The 15206-nt window shown below is 38.9% G+C and overlaps 1 protein-coding gene and 2 pseudogenes across 2 annotated transcripts in view; 1 reads left to right on the top strand and 2 right to left on the bottom strand.

The window, feature by feature from the left end:
• Window positions 1-3477, bottom strand: part of LOC138992552 (golgin subfamily A member 7 pseudogene) — a 28540-nt pseudogene extending 25063 nt beyond the window's left edge.
• Window positions 1-15206, top strand: part of SYN2 (synapsin II) — a 153095-nt gene that overhangs the window by 71587 nt on the left and 66302 nt on the right. The window lies entirely within an intron of this gene.
• Window positions 12751-13562, bottom strand: LOC138992603 (peptidyl-prolyl cis-trans isomerase A-like; annotated as a pseudogene).

The following is a 15206-nucleotide window of genomic DNA, read 5'->3' as shown; positions in this document are numbered from 1 at the left end:
GAGGATTACCAAATAAAAAATTAAAAATGGAACTACCTTTTGACCCGGGATCCCACTTCTGGGAATATATCCTAAGAATCCTGAAACATCAATTCAAAAGAATATATGCACCACTATATTCATAGCAGCGTTACTAGTATATACAAGAGCCAAGACCCGGAAACAGCCCAAGTACCCATCAGTAGATGAGTGGATAACAAAAGCTGTGGTATATTTACATAATGGAATACTATTTGGCCATAAAAAGGCAGGTAATTGTACCTTTTGTGACAGCATGGATGTACTTGGAGAGTATTATTCTAACTGAAATAAGCCAGTCAGAGAAAGACAAATACTATATGATCTCAGTTATATGTGGAATCTAATGAACAAAATAAACTGATGAACAAAATAGAAACAGAGGCATGGATATATGGAACAGATTGACAGCTGTCAAGAGGGATGGGGGTTGGGAGACTGTATGAAAAAAAGTGAAGGGATTAGGTAATGGCCAGAGGGAAGGGGGAAATGGGGACAACTATAATAGTGTCAGCAATAAAAATAAAGTTAAAAAAATCCCCACACAAGTTATTGGAGAAAGGTATGCAAGGAATCTGGAGTTCCAATTTACATAATAACTTAAGTCCTAAGGATTTCTGGGTGAGGGTATTTGATGTTTATCTCCGTAATTTTACTATAGGATGAGAGATTATGTTTTTGGAGTATTATTTTGCTCCCCAGAATACTGTACCACTATTCTTTCCCTAGCAGTTAATAGAGTAAATAGTACATTCTGTGAATTTTTGATAAATTGGGTAATTGTTGGTTTTCTCAGAGCAGGGTCTGGACTTACTCATCTCTACATGCCCATCATCTAATACAGTACCTTCTAGCATAAAATAGATATTCAATAATTTTTTAAAGAATTAAGTTAAGATTTTTTACTTCACTTTGAGGGAAGTGCCCATCTTTTTAACTACACATTTCTCAACTATGAGTGACAGGGCCATGAATAAGCCATTGAGTCAGGATCAAAGGGTTAATGATAATCCAGAAAAGATAGACTGAGTTTAGCTGATATGTTTGCTTGATACATGCCAGCTTTTTATTTGGAGAGGTGACCTAGATAAGTCAAAGACTAGCAATAATGAATTGATAACCCGCAAACAGCAAAAATTGTGGATCTTCCTGAAGTCCTGGGCAAAAAGGAAATGCAAATGTTTTCCTTAATCATATTTCTGAGCTTGAAACTAGGAATTTGTGTGAAGATGCTATGTTTCCAATTGCCAGCAGGGAAATGGGGAGCATGGTCAGAGAAGGTTGGGAGAAAAGGGGAAGAGAATGGGGACATAGTTGGGAGAGGGAATAGGAGAAAGGTAGCTAAAATGCAGAGGGAGAGAAAGTTGACCTGAGAGAATAGTGGCTGTGGCTTCATCCTGGTTTTGTGATTGGTCAGTGATGTTTGCAAGCAAATTTTTGTTGGGCAGATCTTTCCTCATAGTGGCCAGAATATCCACTGCAATAGGTTTGACTGTAGTAGTCACCATTCTCCTAACCCTTTTCTAGTCTTGTGGGACCTTGGGATCCAGAGTGAGCTCTACGTGTTTTGTGGAGAAAGAGGGAGGAGGCATTAAATAACAGCTATCCTCCTCCACAATAAAGATTCTCAGAAGAGTTTCTGATATTTTAGAGAGGGTTCCCTCTTATTAATAACAAATGTTGCTGTAAACTCTAGATCTAGGGCGTTCTTGATTGAAGAAAGAAGAAGTCATTGCAATTTTAGTGTCATCCAAGAATTGTTTATAGATTAAATATATTGTCTAGAAGTTACTAGTATATAAAGTCAGTGCAGTTAGTTACAACCATATAGCCCCTTCCCTCACCTTCATAGATATGTAAAAAGACTCACTTAAGGTGTACTATCACTGTGCTCACAAAAGCTTCCAAGTACAAGATCATTGGATCCAGTTTTTATTCCTAGAGAAAACTACAAAGCAGTTTCTTCCAGTTAATGACTATTGAGTCATTCAGCATGAATTTATTGAGTGACAGCTTTGTGAGGTGCTTTTGATTCAATGTTGAGATAGAGAGATTTAGTCCCTAAATTGTACCTTACTAAGGTATAATCTGAAGGAAAAGGGATATCTTATTTTATTTAAATCTGATTTTAAAATCTACAAAGAAATGCTAGAAATTACTTTAGATATACTGCTCTGGATTTTGTACAACTCAGTGGTGGCTCATATAAGATCTCATAACTCATTGTTTAAAAAGGACCTAGGAGACAAAAAATTGACTATATCCCAGCCCACCCTCCCAAATAACATCGGGACCTGGAACCAACAGCACTCTGGATGATATGAGTGAATAGTGCCAGAATCTTGTTATATAACCTGCTGACTTGACTTTAAGATAGGAGCTCCCTAATAGTAACCTATCATGAAAACACAAAGTTATAGACTACTGAAATGAAAAAGGATCATAGAGATTCAAGTTCAGGGGGTCTTCACATTTTTTAAAGTAGCTAAATTCTTTTTTCAAACAAGGCTTTAGACAGAACCCTATATATAAAACTGGTGAAAATGGAGCTGCTTTCATTAAAATGGGGTTAGGGGTTGCCAGATATAATCTGGGGGCTCCACAGAACAAGGTTTGAGAACCACTAATCTAGTTGTTTCCTCACAATACAAATAGTGAAATCAAGATCTAGAGAAGTGAAACAGCTTGCCTAATCCATACAGCAAGCTAGTGACAAGATCTGGACTAGCACCTAGGTTTCCTTTCCAGGCCTGTGTTCTGTTAATGACATTTTACTATTTAGAGCCTTATTTCCTAAGGGGAGAAAATGGTAACAATGAGTCTTTTATTTTATTCTCCTTGTTGAGATCTGACAGGGTCCACCTCTTCTTCCCTTCTAGTAAATCAGTTTGGCCCCCTCTTGTTATTGTTTTTCTCTAAAACCCAGGCTGGGGCTTGTTTTAGCCTTTGTTCTGTTCCCAGTTTTTGCAGTGCCAAGATGGATAGGGAGAGAGCGGATTCAGGCAGGTCATGGTGGCACAGATATTTCCTGTCCCTTGGCTAGTCTGGCTATGTCTTTCAGAGGCAGCAGAATGCCATGGCCAGGTGTGTCTTTCAGGGCCTTCCAAGCTCTTGGATGTGGTAGGTGTTTATAACCGCAGTTTCTTCATTATCTTCTGTTTTTCACAGGCTTCTAGCCACTACCTGAGGTAATACAGCTAAGTCTCTACTCTGAGAGTCATCAATCATTCAGAGCTCTCTGTGGTCTGGCCATAATTTGTCTCTGTATTCTTAGTTTCCAGTGTCCCCTTCATGTATCCTAGATTTTTTTCTGAGACTACTGTTTTGTCTTCTCATTTTGTCTCCTCACCTATTAAATATTACTCATCATTTTAAATACTACCTTTTCAAGAAGACTTTCTCAATTTCCACCGGTATGCCATCTTCCTCTTTTGTAGTATTATAAGTTTTTAGCCTCATCGCCCATCATTCCCTGCCTCATGTTTTATGTATAACAATTTTGTACATGCTATGTTGTTCCTCACTTCCATGCCTTTGCTTATGCTGTCCATTTGCCCCGACTTCCCTGCCCTAATTTTTACTTCACTTTTACCCAGCTCACTCCTATGTAAATTTATTCCAAGATGGCTTTCCTGACCCCTCCACGCTGATTCAGGCTCCCCCACCCCCATAATAGAATATACCTATTTCTATCTTTGTACTTACATGCTATATTTTATCTATTTATACCTGACTCACACACTAGACAGTGTTCTCTGCCTTATAATTTCTAGCATCTAGCATTTCACCAATAGTAGATGCTTAATAAATATTTGTAGGATAGATGAATAAATTACTTTTATGTTATTATAATGGCTTGAGTTATAGTCTACATTTTTTGTAATTATTTATCTACCTCTAGACTATAAATTAATTCTGTGAGGATAAAGAAAGGGATTGAATCCTACTCATCTTTTTGTCCCTCTTAGAGCCTCATTCTTAGTGAGCATATCAATTAGGGTTCTCCAGAGGAACAGAACCAGTAGGAGATATGTTTTAAGGAATTGGCTTACGTGAGTGGAGCTGGCAAGTCTGAAATCCATAGGGCAGGCCAGCAGGCTAGAAATCCACTCAGGCAGGGTTTCTAGTCTTGAGACATAATTCCTTCTCTGGGAAACTCAGGTTTTGCCTTCAAGGCTCTTCGCTGATGAAATGAGGCCTATACAGATTGTCAAGGATAATCTCCTTTACTTAAAGTCAGCTGACATCTACAAAGCACCTTCATAGTACCATGTAGACTAGTGTTTGACCAAACAACAGGGCACCATAGCCTAGCCAAGTTTACACAAAATTTAATCATCACAGTAAGTGACCAATAAATGTTTGCTTAATTAAAATATGCCTTTGAGGTTCTTATCTAAAGCTCAGTAAAGGAGAACAATTTCACTTCTGTTTCCAGCAGTAATTTGAACTTTATAACTTAAAAATCCCCCACCATCTAAACTCCTCCCAACAGCTCTAAATAAAAAATAAAAACACCTTTTAAGATACATAACTGAACTTGTAAGAAAGCAAGGGACTCTCCAATGGCTGAAAATGAAGACAGACTGAGTAGTAAGTCTATGAGATGTTTTTATCAAGCCTGTTGGGATATTTATTATGATAACTTTGGGACTTGGGAAAAGGAGATAAGACAGACCTTAAAGGTAAGACCTACAAGTGAGATTGGGACATTCAGTGAAATGGTGGATAGAAAAAAATCAAATTAATGCATGGACGCAAGAAAGTTGCAGATCTCAGCCTATCCTCTAGATAGGAAAGAAAGAAAAAAGGCCTCTCTTTGAGAATCAAAAACCATAGGTCTGGTCCAGGCTGGGTAGGTAAGTAAGTTGGTTAGAATATTGTCCTAATACACCAAGGTTATGGGTTCAATTCTAGTTCAGGGCAACCAATAAATGCATAAATAAGTGGAAGAACAAATCAACGTTGTTCCCCCCACCCCTCAAAAATTAATTAAAAAATTAAAACAAAACTATAAATCTGTCCTCAGTTGGGTTTGGAATTTGGATGTATACTATCTATGTGCCCTGAGGTCCTACAAGTTGATTAATGAACAGAGAAGTATGCCCAGCCAGTGATACCTGGGGGTGCCTAGCAGAAAAACACACAAACCTTCTTAAGGTGATAAAAGATCTAAAACCATAAGATGCTAAAAATAGCTCTAGCCCTGACCGGTTTGGCTCAGTGGACAGAGCATCAGCCTGTGGACTGAAGGCTCCCAGGTTCGATTCCGGTCAAGGGCATGTACCTTGGTTGTGGGCACATCCCCAGTAGGGGGTGTGCAGGAGGCAGCTGATCGATGTTTCTCTCTCATCGATATTTCTAACTATCTTTCTCCCTTCCTTTCTCTGTAAAAAATCAATAAAATATATTTTTAAAAAATAGCTGTAAAATGAATATATTTAAAATGGTTAAGGACAAACAAATGAAAAATGAGAGGATAGAGTCAGATATCACGAATAATATAAGGCAGACATGTCAAATAGAATTTCTAGAAATAAAAACACAGAGCATTGAAATTAAAAACATCATGGATGGTTTAAACGGGAGATTAGAGACTGCTGAAGAGAAAATTGGTGAATGGAAAGTAAGGCAGAAATTACCCATGATGCTTCACAGAGAGGGAAAATATGAAAGCACAGTTAAGAGACATGAGGATAGAATGAGAAGATCCAATATATGTTTAATAATTGTTCTAGCCCTAACCCGTTTGGCTCAGTGGATAGAGCGTCGGCCTGCGGACTCAAGGGTCCCAGGTTCGATTCTGGTCAAGGGCATGTACCTTGGTTGCGGGCACATCCCCAGTAGGGAGTGTGCAGGAGGCAGCTGATCGATGCTTCTCTCTCATCGATGTTTCTAACTCTCTATCCCTCTCCCTTCCTCTCTGTAAAAAATCAATAAAATGTATTTTAAAAAATTGTTCTAAAAGGAAAGAATAGAGAGAATGGAAAAGAAGCAATATCTAGAGGTAATGGTCGAAAATTTTCAAAAATTGCTGAAAGACCTTAATTAGGAAGCACATCAAGTTCCAAAGGATAAATGAACATAAAACTACTTCTAGACATATTATAGTGAAACTGCATAACACAACTATGAAAGTAGTTCTTAAGAGTATCGGAAGTAAAAGAGAGCTTACAAGAAATGACAAACTGAAAATAGTGGCAAAATAAACAAAGGAATAATATCCTTAAAAGCTGAGAGGGAAAATAAACCCCACTTAATCTAGAATTTTTCTAAATCTTAATTCAAGAGTGAGGGTAAACAAAACACTAATTCAAAAGAATATGTGCACCTCTATATTTATTGCAGTGTTATTTATATATGAGTGGATAAAAAAGCTGTGGTATCAATATATGAATGAATAAAAAAGCTGTGGTACAACCTGGCCAGTGTAGCTCAGTGGTTGAGCTTCAACCCATGAACCAGGAAGTCACAGTTTGATTCCTGGTCAGGGCACATGCCCAGGTTGTGGGCTTGATCCCCAGTAGGGGGTGTGCAGGAGGCAGCTGATCATTGATGTTGATGTTTCTATCTCTCCCTCTCCTTCTCTCTTTCTCTCCCTGAAATCAATAAAAAAATACTTAAAAAAATAAAGTTGTGAGTTCACAACAAAATAAAATGCAAAACGTATATATTTTTTAAAAGCTGTGGTAAATATATACAATGGAATATTACTTGGCCATAAAAAAGAATGAAATCTTAACCATTTGCAACAGCATGGATGGACCTAGAGGGTATTATGCTAAGTGAAATAAGTCAGTCAGAGAAAGATTAATGACACATGATTTCATTTATATGTGGAAGCTAAAGAACAATATAAATGAACAAACAAAACAGAAATAAACTCATAGATACAGAGAACAGATTGATGGTTGACAGAGAAGGGGGTCAGGGGTTGGGAGACTAGGTGAAAAGGGTGAAAGGATTGAGAAGTACAGGTTGGTATTTAGAAAATAGTCATGGGTTGTAAAGTACTGCATAGGAAATATAGTCAATAATATTGTAATAAATATCTATGGTACTAGGTGGGTACTGGAAATATCAGGGGGAACATTTTGTAAAGTATATGATTGTCTAACCATTATGTTGTATACCTGAAACTAATACAAAATAATATTGACTATAAAGTGTAATGGAAAAAACAATAAGAAGAACCCACAGCAAACTTCAAGACAGCAAATTTCAGCACAATATAAAAATCAGCTGTCTGAAATTGGAAACACACACACACACACACACACACACCTGAAAAATAGTAATTTTTCTGATGATCCCTTGTTACGAATATTGTAGATTCTTGCATTGGGGTTGGGAGGTAGGATTTGAAGACCTAGTTTTAAGTTTCCTACACATGGATGATAGAGAGACAGACTTGTAAGTCTTTAGACCATTCAAGAAACATAGTCATGTGTCAGAATTGTTAATACAAAGGGAGAAGCTACTCTTGGCTTTAGGATTTCAGCTTTATGAAAATCCCCAAAGTACACAATCTAGACCCTGGGAAATAAATAGCATTTAAGTAGAAATCTCTTTTCAAGAGTATTGTCAAGGTTTCTGTTTCATTATTCCCCAAACTCCAAATTATTGGCTTCATGGGTCTTCAGAGGCCCCTCTCCTAGTTACTGGCAAGCCAGGAAGCAAGAACTAGCTCCATCTTTTAGCCTTATCCCCACTGCCCTGTCACTTCCTCTATGCCATAAACATATCCTATGTTATACCATAACTGTACCACTATTTAGCATGGCTTTGTGAATTATACATTCATACTGCAATATTTTTGTGTAAGCCACTTCTCTACTTGGAATGCCCTTTCCACACTGCATACTAAAATCTTACTGTTTAACTTCAGAGCCTGATAATGACTTTAGAAACCATGTGGTTAAATGTTCTCATTTACATATGAAGAAAATGCAATTCAGATGAATTCCTAAACTATAAAAAATTTCTCCCATTCACCCTATAATCAGAATTTATCACTCCGTTCTCTGTACTATAGCACAAACAGAAAATCATGTATGTAGAATATCTGAGACCTGATCTGTTCTGAATTAATTTATTTCAAGTTTAAATATCCTAACTTTAAAAGAGCACAAGGAATTTTTTAAATTGTGATAAAATACACATAACATAAAATTTATCATCTTAACTATTTTTTAAAATATGTTTTTAAAAAATTGATTTCAGAGATAAGAAAGGAGAGGGAGAGAGAGCTAGAAACATCAATGATGCAAATCATTGATTGGCTGCCTCCTGCGCAACTCCTACTGGGGATCAAGCCTGCAACGCAGGCATGTGCTGTGACCAGGAATCAAATCATGACTTCCTGGTTCATGGGTCAACTCTCAATCACTGAGCCACACCAACCAGGCATTAACTACTTTCAAGTGTATAATTTAATAGTGCTAAGGTACTCACAGAATTTTGAAACCAATCTCCGTAACTCTTTTAATCTTGCCAAACTGAATTTCTGTATCCATCAACAACAAATCCCCATTGAACACAAGGATTTCTAAAGACGTGTTTTATCCTATATGGTGTGATAAAATAAAGGAATTTAAGTAAAAAGAAACTGAAAACTTTAATTTCAAGAGTTTGAGAATTATTTAGAAGCCTCATGAAGAAAAACGTTTTCTCTTAAAAGCTACTGTGAGAAAAAAGATTAATATTTATAATGGTTGATTATCAGTAAGAAAGTTAGCAAATTGTACCTACAGGTTTTAGTTGTCTATATCATTTTGCATAAGTATCCATTTTAGAGCTGTATTTTTATTACAAAAGTTGTGGACGGCAAAGGGGTTTGCATAAGTTTAGTGACCAAAAGTAACCTTAAGGAGTGATCTGGTTGTGAATTTCTAACTGGGCAGGTCATGGTGGATAGTCATGCCCAGGTGTATAATTTCTTTAGTAAAAGATTTTTAAGCCCAGGTGTATAATTTCTTTAGTAAAAGATTTTTAAGCAAGCCCTGTACATTGTTCTTGTGCATCTAGGTTTACACACCTTTGGAATGCCAGAAGTAATCCTCTTATTCAGATCTCTCAAGGAAAACTTTAACCACCCTCAAGAGAGCACATAATCTTATTAACTATCCTGTACCTTGTTTTCTCCCACCTTCAAGTAATCTTCTTTGTGTTCCCTCTTTAATTTCAACTGTATAAAAGAAACTGCAAAATTCATTCTCTAGAGCACTTGAGATCTTGCTTCTGGGCAATGTTGTCAGTTTGATTCAAATTCTTATGAAAATTCTCTATAGGTTTGGATGTTCCTTACGTCGACAAAGCCATACTTCCTAGGAAGCCATTTAAAAATAGAAATTGAAATTGTTATCTCAATTATTTTTTATTATAAAATTTTATTTAATCTAAAATTAAATAGAAAAGCATGCATAAAAGTGAATGTTTTAGAAAATTAGTTCATTGTGAGATTTTAAAAAATGAATCCTCTTTTAAAATTTTTTTGAATAATTAGATATTTTAGAAGTAGTGTGAAGTGATTAATAATATCTGTTCTGGAGTTAGATCGTATGGTCTTGAATTCTGAATCCACCACTCAATAGCTGCATGACCTTGAACAAGTTAATCTCTCTATGGCTTTGCTGTAAGATTATCTTTTTTCTTTTTTGAGTGAAAGCAGTTTTATTACAGAAAAGCTCCCTGCTTTAGGGAGGGGTTGCCTAGATTATCTTATCTACACTATCTATTTTAGCTGTAAGATTATGAGATAACTAGAGGCCAGGTGCACAAAATTCATGCCTGGGTAGGGTCCCTAGGCCTGGCCGGTGATCAGGGCTGATCAGGTTCCCCACCTCCCCACCTGCTGGCCTCCTCCTTCCCTCGCCGCCAGCATGCCACGGCACCGTTCCCTGTCTCCCAGCCTCCCCATCTCCTCCTTCCCCCGCTCTCTCAGCACCCCACTGCCGCCACTGGTCACCCGCCATATTTCGTGCTGCCCCCTGGTGGTCAGCGCACATCATAGCAACTGATTGAACTCCCAAGGGGACAATTTGCGTATTAGCCTTTGATTATGTAGGATGCTATCTCCCTTATTAAAATTAAAAAAAAATATGTTTTTATTGATTTCAGAGAGAGGAAGGGAGAGAGAGAGAGGGGTAGAAACATCAATGATGAGAGAGAATCATTGATTGGCACACCCCCTACTGGGAACAAGTCCACAACCTGGGCATGTGCCTGGGAATCAAACTGTGGTTCATGGATTGATGCTCAACTATTGAGCCACACCGGCTGTGCTACCTCCCTTATTTGATTGATGTGAGGATAATTGAATAAGATGTGTAATGTCAATACAATAACTAATACTTACAAAGTACTTAACAAATATTAGCTATTATTGATTTTACTATAAGTTAATATAATTCTGGTACTTGGTCTCTAGGATTAATAATCTGTACTTCTGTTAACACTTTTATTTTTATTCTTCTTTGTGCCAGAGCTGGGACAAAGTCTATAGTCTTTATTTCCCCTACCGTGCCAAGCAGTACTTTGCCTACTGCTGGACAAATAGTAGGTACCTAATCTAATTAATCTTTGTTAATGAGTGAACGATGATAGTGTTTTAAAAGGTTTATAGAATACATTTTATTATAACAGCACTAATAATAGACTCCACTAAGGATAAAATGAACTGGATTTTCAGGCAAATCAGTTTGGGTTGGTTTTTAAAACTACAGTTTTGGGGCTTATTGAATGTGAAGAGCATTTCAGTGGATCATTAGAGGTAACTGAAAGGATGGACAAATTCATTGAGCAGAAGATAGTCAGAACCACACAATATATCGTTGCACTTCTGTACTAAGGCATGAGCTTCTATCCAGATCCATTCTGGACTAAACTTGGTATAACAAAAAGAGCACTGAATTGAGAAGAGATCAGCGTTCCCAGAGGTTTCCCACTGTATGACCTTGGACAACTTTTCCTCTTTAAACCTCAGTTTGTTGTATAAAAACTATAGGCCCAGTGCACGAAATTCTTGCATGGAAAGGGTCCCTAGCGGCTGCTGGCTGCCAGCTGGGGCCTCCCTTCCAGCCTCCCTTCCCTGGCTGCTGGCCGGGTCCTCCCTTTCCTGTCTGCCAGCTGCCGGCCGGGGCCTTCCTTCCACACTGCCCCCTGGTTGTCAGTGCATGTCATAGTGAGTGATCAAACTCCCGGTTGGTTGAACTCCTGAGGGGACACTTTGCGGATAGCATCTAAGGTCCATTTCTCCATTTAGAACATGTGTGGTTCCATGTTGCTAAATTCAGGTGTAACTAGGACCTTGTGGAATGTCTCTTCCACGACAGTGCCAGTTCTTCTCCCAGCCTGCCAAAATTCAGTCATTAGTGCCTATTCTGATGAATAACATCTCTCCCTGAATCGTTGCCAATTGGAAATTGTAGAATGGAATGTGCCACCTGGGTTTGGATTTGGAAATCAAAAGTGTTGTTGCCTTGAGGCATAAGGATGTTTCTGAAAAGCCATGGTGGTGAGTGAGCTGATCATACCAGCCATGGCAGCTTGCGCTTGGATCAGGAAAAGAGCATCGTCCCCTTCTCTAATGAGAGCAGAATGAGGGGATTACTCTTTTATTTTTTAAATTTAATCCTCACCTGAGGACATGCTTAGAGAAAGGAAGGGAGGGAGGGAGGGAGAGATGTAACAGAGAAACATTGACTGTTTGCCTTCCATACACTCCCCGACTGGAAATCAAACCCACAACCCAGATATGTGCCCTAACCCATAATGGAACCAGCAACACTTCAGTGCACGGGATGGTGCTCAACAACAGCCACTCCAGCCAGGCAGAATTCTTTTTTTTATTACCTTCCTGCAATTTGCTATGTGAAATGTGCCCTGGTGATGCAGTATCACAAAGTGTATCAATGAATCAGTAAAGTGATAAAAAACAAATAAAACTTTCTTATGCTTCCATAATGCTTTGCTGTTTATAGAGGGTGGGGCCAAAGTAGGGTTACAGTTGTTTGTATGGAAAATAACACAATTAATAAGTAATAATCTTATATAATAAAACCTAATATGCTAAGTGTCCGGTTGTCTGTTCAACCAATCAAAGCGTAATATGCTAATGATATGCTAGGACTGCTCAACCGCCCACTATGACATGCGGTGACCACCAGGGGGCAGACGCTCCGACTGGTAGGTTAGCTTGCTGCTGGGGTCCAGCTGATCAGGACTGAGTGAGATGGGCTGGACATGCCCTGGAGCTCTCCCGTGGTCTCTCCCTGGCTGGCCAACCTCCAGCGTCCCTCCCTGGCCCCGATTGTGCACTGGTGTGGTCCCTCAGCCTGACCTGCGCCCTCTCACAATCTGGGACACCTCAGGGGATGTCAGAGAGCCAGTTTTGGCCTAATCCTGCAGGCCAGGCTGAGGGACCCCACTGGTACACAAATTTGTGCACCTGGCCTCTAGTAGAAGAATAAACCGTGTTTCATGTACTCACATCCTACTGTTGTCTCACCCTGTATTCCTTTTTTTTTTTTACTGTTTAGTTTTTATTTCATAATCATAAACTTAACTCTGCAATCCAGCTAGACTGGGAAGGTTAAGGAAATTATGGAACCCAATAAACTGGCAAGAGCACAAAGATTATAGAACATTCCAAGTAAATCAGGGTGAAGGGGTGCTCTCCTGAGCTACAGAAGGAATGGTCTGATGGTTAAGATAAAACACAAGTCAAATTTATTAAAATTGTACACAGTCAGCAATGGTGATCTTGCTGGTCTTGCCATTCCTGGACCCAAAGCGCTCCATTACTGTCACAATATGCATGCCTTCTGTCACCTGACCTAAGGCCACATGCTTGCCATCCAACCACTCAGTCTTGGCAGTGCAGATGAAGAACTGGGAACCGTTTGCGTTAGGTCCAGCATTTGCCATGGACAAAATGCCAGGATCTGTATGGTTCAGGACCAAGTTCTCATCCTCAAATTTCTTCCCATAGATCAGTGGTTCTCAACCTTCCTAATGCCTCGACCCTTTAATATAGTTCCTCATGTTGTGGTGACCCCAACCATAAAATTATTTTCATTGCTACTTCATAACTGTAATTTTGCTACTGTTATGAATCATAATGTAAATATCTGATATGCAGGATGTATTTTCATTGTTACAAATTGAACATAATTAAAGCATAGTGATTAATCACAAAAACAATATGTAATTATATATGTGTTTTCCGATGGTCTTAGGCGACCCCTGTGAAAGGGTCATTCGACCCCCAAAGGGGTCGTGACCCACAGGTTGAGAACCGCTGCCATAGATGGACTTGCCGCTTGTGCCACATGGTGTGTGAAGTCACCACCCTGGCACATAAATCCCGGAATAATTCTGTGAAAGCAGGAACCTTTATAACCAAATCCTTTCTCCCCAGTGCTCAGAGCACGGAAGTTTTCTGCTGTCTTTGGAACTTTATCTTCAAACAGCTCGAAGGAGACGCGGACCAAGGGCTCGCAGTCGACGGTGATGTCAAAGAAGAACACAGTGGGGTTCACCATGGTTGGTCATGGGCGGCTTCAGGGCTGTGGCGTCTGAAAAGTGGGCCCCAGCCTGTATTCTTTATCATACTTGATCTCACAAGCATTCTAAATGGAAATCAGGTACTTAGTTTCCCCATCCTGTAATATCATTTAGGGATCTCTGTTGAATTAGAGTGTGCTTTAATTTCGGTGAGAGTTGTCTTTCTTGCTCTAAGGAGGCAGCATTGTAGAATGGAAAGGGCATGTGGTCTGTCTCTAACTAGGAGTTTGACTTTGAACTAGTTAATTATTTCCTCTCTCTGGGCCTCTGTTTCCTCATAAATAAAAGGCCTCTAAGTAAAAATTTCCCTCTCAGATGGCTAAGAGAATATGTTATTAATGTCTCATATGAGACTAAAATTTATAAATAATTCAATAACTAGTATGTTGATTTGTACCTAAAATAGATCATTAAGACAGAGGATGGAATTATGGTACATTGGAGTAAATGACCATATTTCTGTCTATTTATAAGTGCCTGATCAACATTCAAACAATGAATCCATTTTGTTGAAATGCTTTCCATTTCAAAGGACTCATACAGGTGCATAATGTTGTTCTGGGCTGAATGTTTGTACCCCCCTCCCCCAATTCATATCTTAAAGCTCTAACTCCCAATGTGGTGGTATTTAGAAGTGAAGCCTTTCCGAGGTAATTAGGTTCAGATGAGGTCATGAGGGTGGGGCCCCCAGGATGGGATTGGAGGCCTTATAAGAATAGGAAGACACACCAGTGCTCTTCTCTCTCTACCATGTAAGAACACAGCAAAAAGGTGGCTGTCTGCAAGATAGGAAGAGGGTCTTACCAGGAATCAAATAGGCTAGCACCTTGATCTGGACTTTCCAGCCCCTAGAACTGTGAGAAATAAATTAAGCACCCAGTCTATTGTATTTTGTTATAGCAGCTTGAGTAGGTAGATGTCTATCTATGTCTGTTTCTGTATCTCTGTATATAGATAATAAATAGATAATATGTGTGTGTGTGTGTGTGTGTGTGTGTATGTATATATATATATTAGATATATCTAAATTCATGTATAAGTAGACCTATGCATTTCAAATCCATGTTGTTCAAGGGTCAACTGTATTTTCAATCAGTGGTTCAAACCTCATATGCAAAAGGGCCAACTAATAATTATACATGGATTTTTAAAAAATATATATTTTTTTATTTCAGAGAGGAAGGAAGAGGGAGAGATAGAAACATCAATGATGAGAGAGAATCATTAATCAGCTGCCTCCTGCATGCTCCAAACTGGGGATCAAGTCCGCAACCCGGGCATGTGCCCTGACCAGAAATTGAAGTGTAATCCCGTTCAACCACTGAGCCACTCTGGCTGGGCTATACTTGGATTTTTGGCTGTGCAGTGGTTGGCACTCCTAACCTGCATGTTGTTCAAGGATCAATTCTATCATTTATCTATCTATCTATCTATCTATCTATCATCTGTCATCTATCTATCTCTAGACAGCTATAGAGAGAGATAGAAAGAATCGAGATTTATTGTAAGAAACTGGCTCTCGCAGTTATGGAGACTGAGAAGTCCCTAGATCTGTCAGCAAGCTGGAGACTCAGGAGAGCTGATGGTGTAAGTTTCAGTCTAAGTTCAAAGGCAGGAGAAGA

This window comes from Myotis yumanensis, unplaced genomic scaffold (assembly GCF_028538775.1).
Source record: "Myotis yumanensis isolate MYYU_CA2020_CCGP unplaced genomic scaffold, mMyoYum1.0.hap1 SCAF_14, whole genome shotgun sequence".
NCBI classification, from domain to species: Eukaryota; Metazoa; Chordata; class Mammalia; order Chiroptera; family Vespertilionidae; genus Myotis; species Myotis yumanensis.
This window is presented reverse-complemented; position numbering and strand designations above follow the sequence as displayed.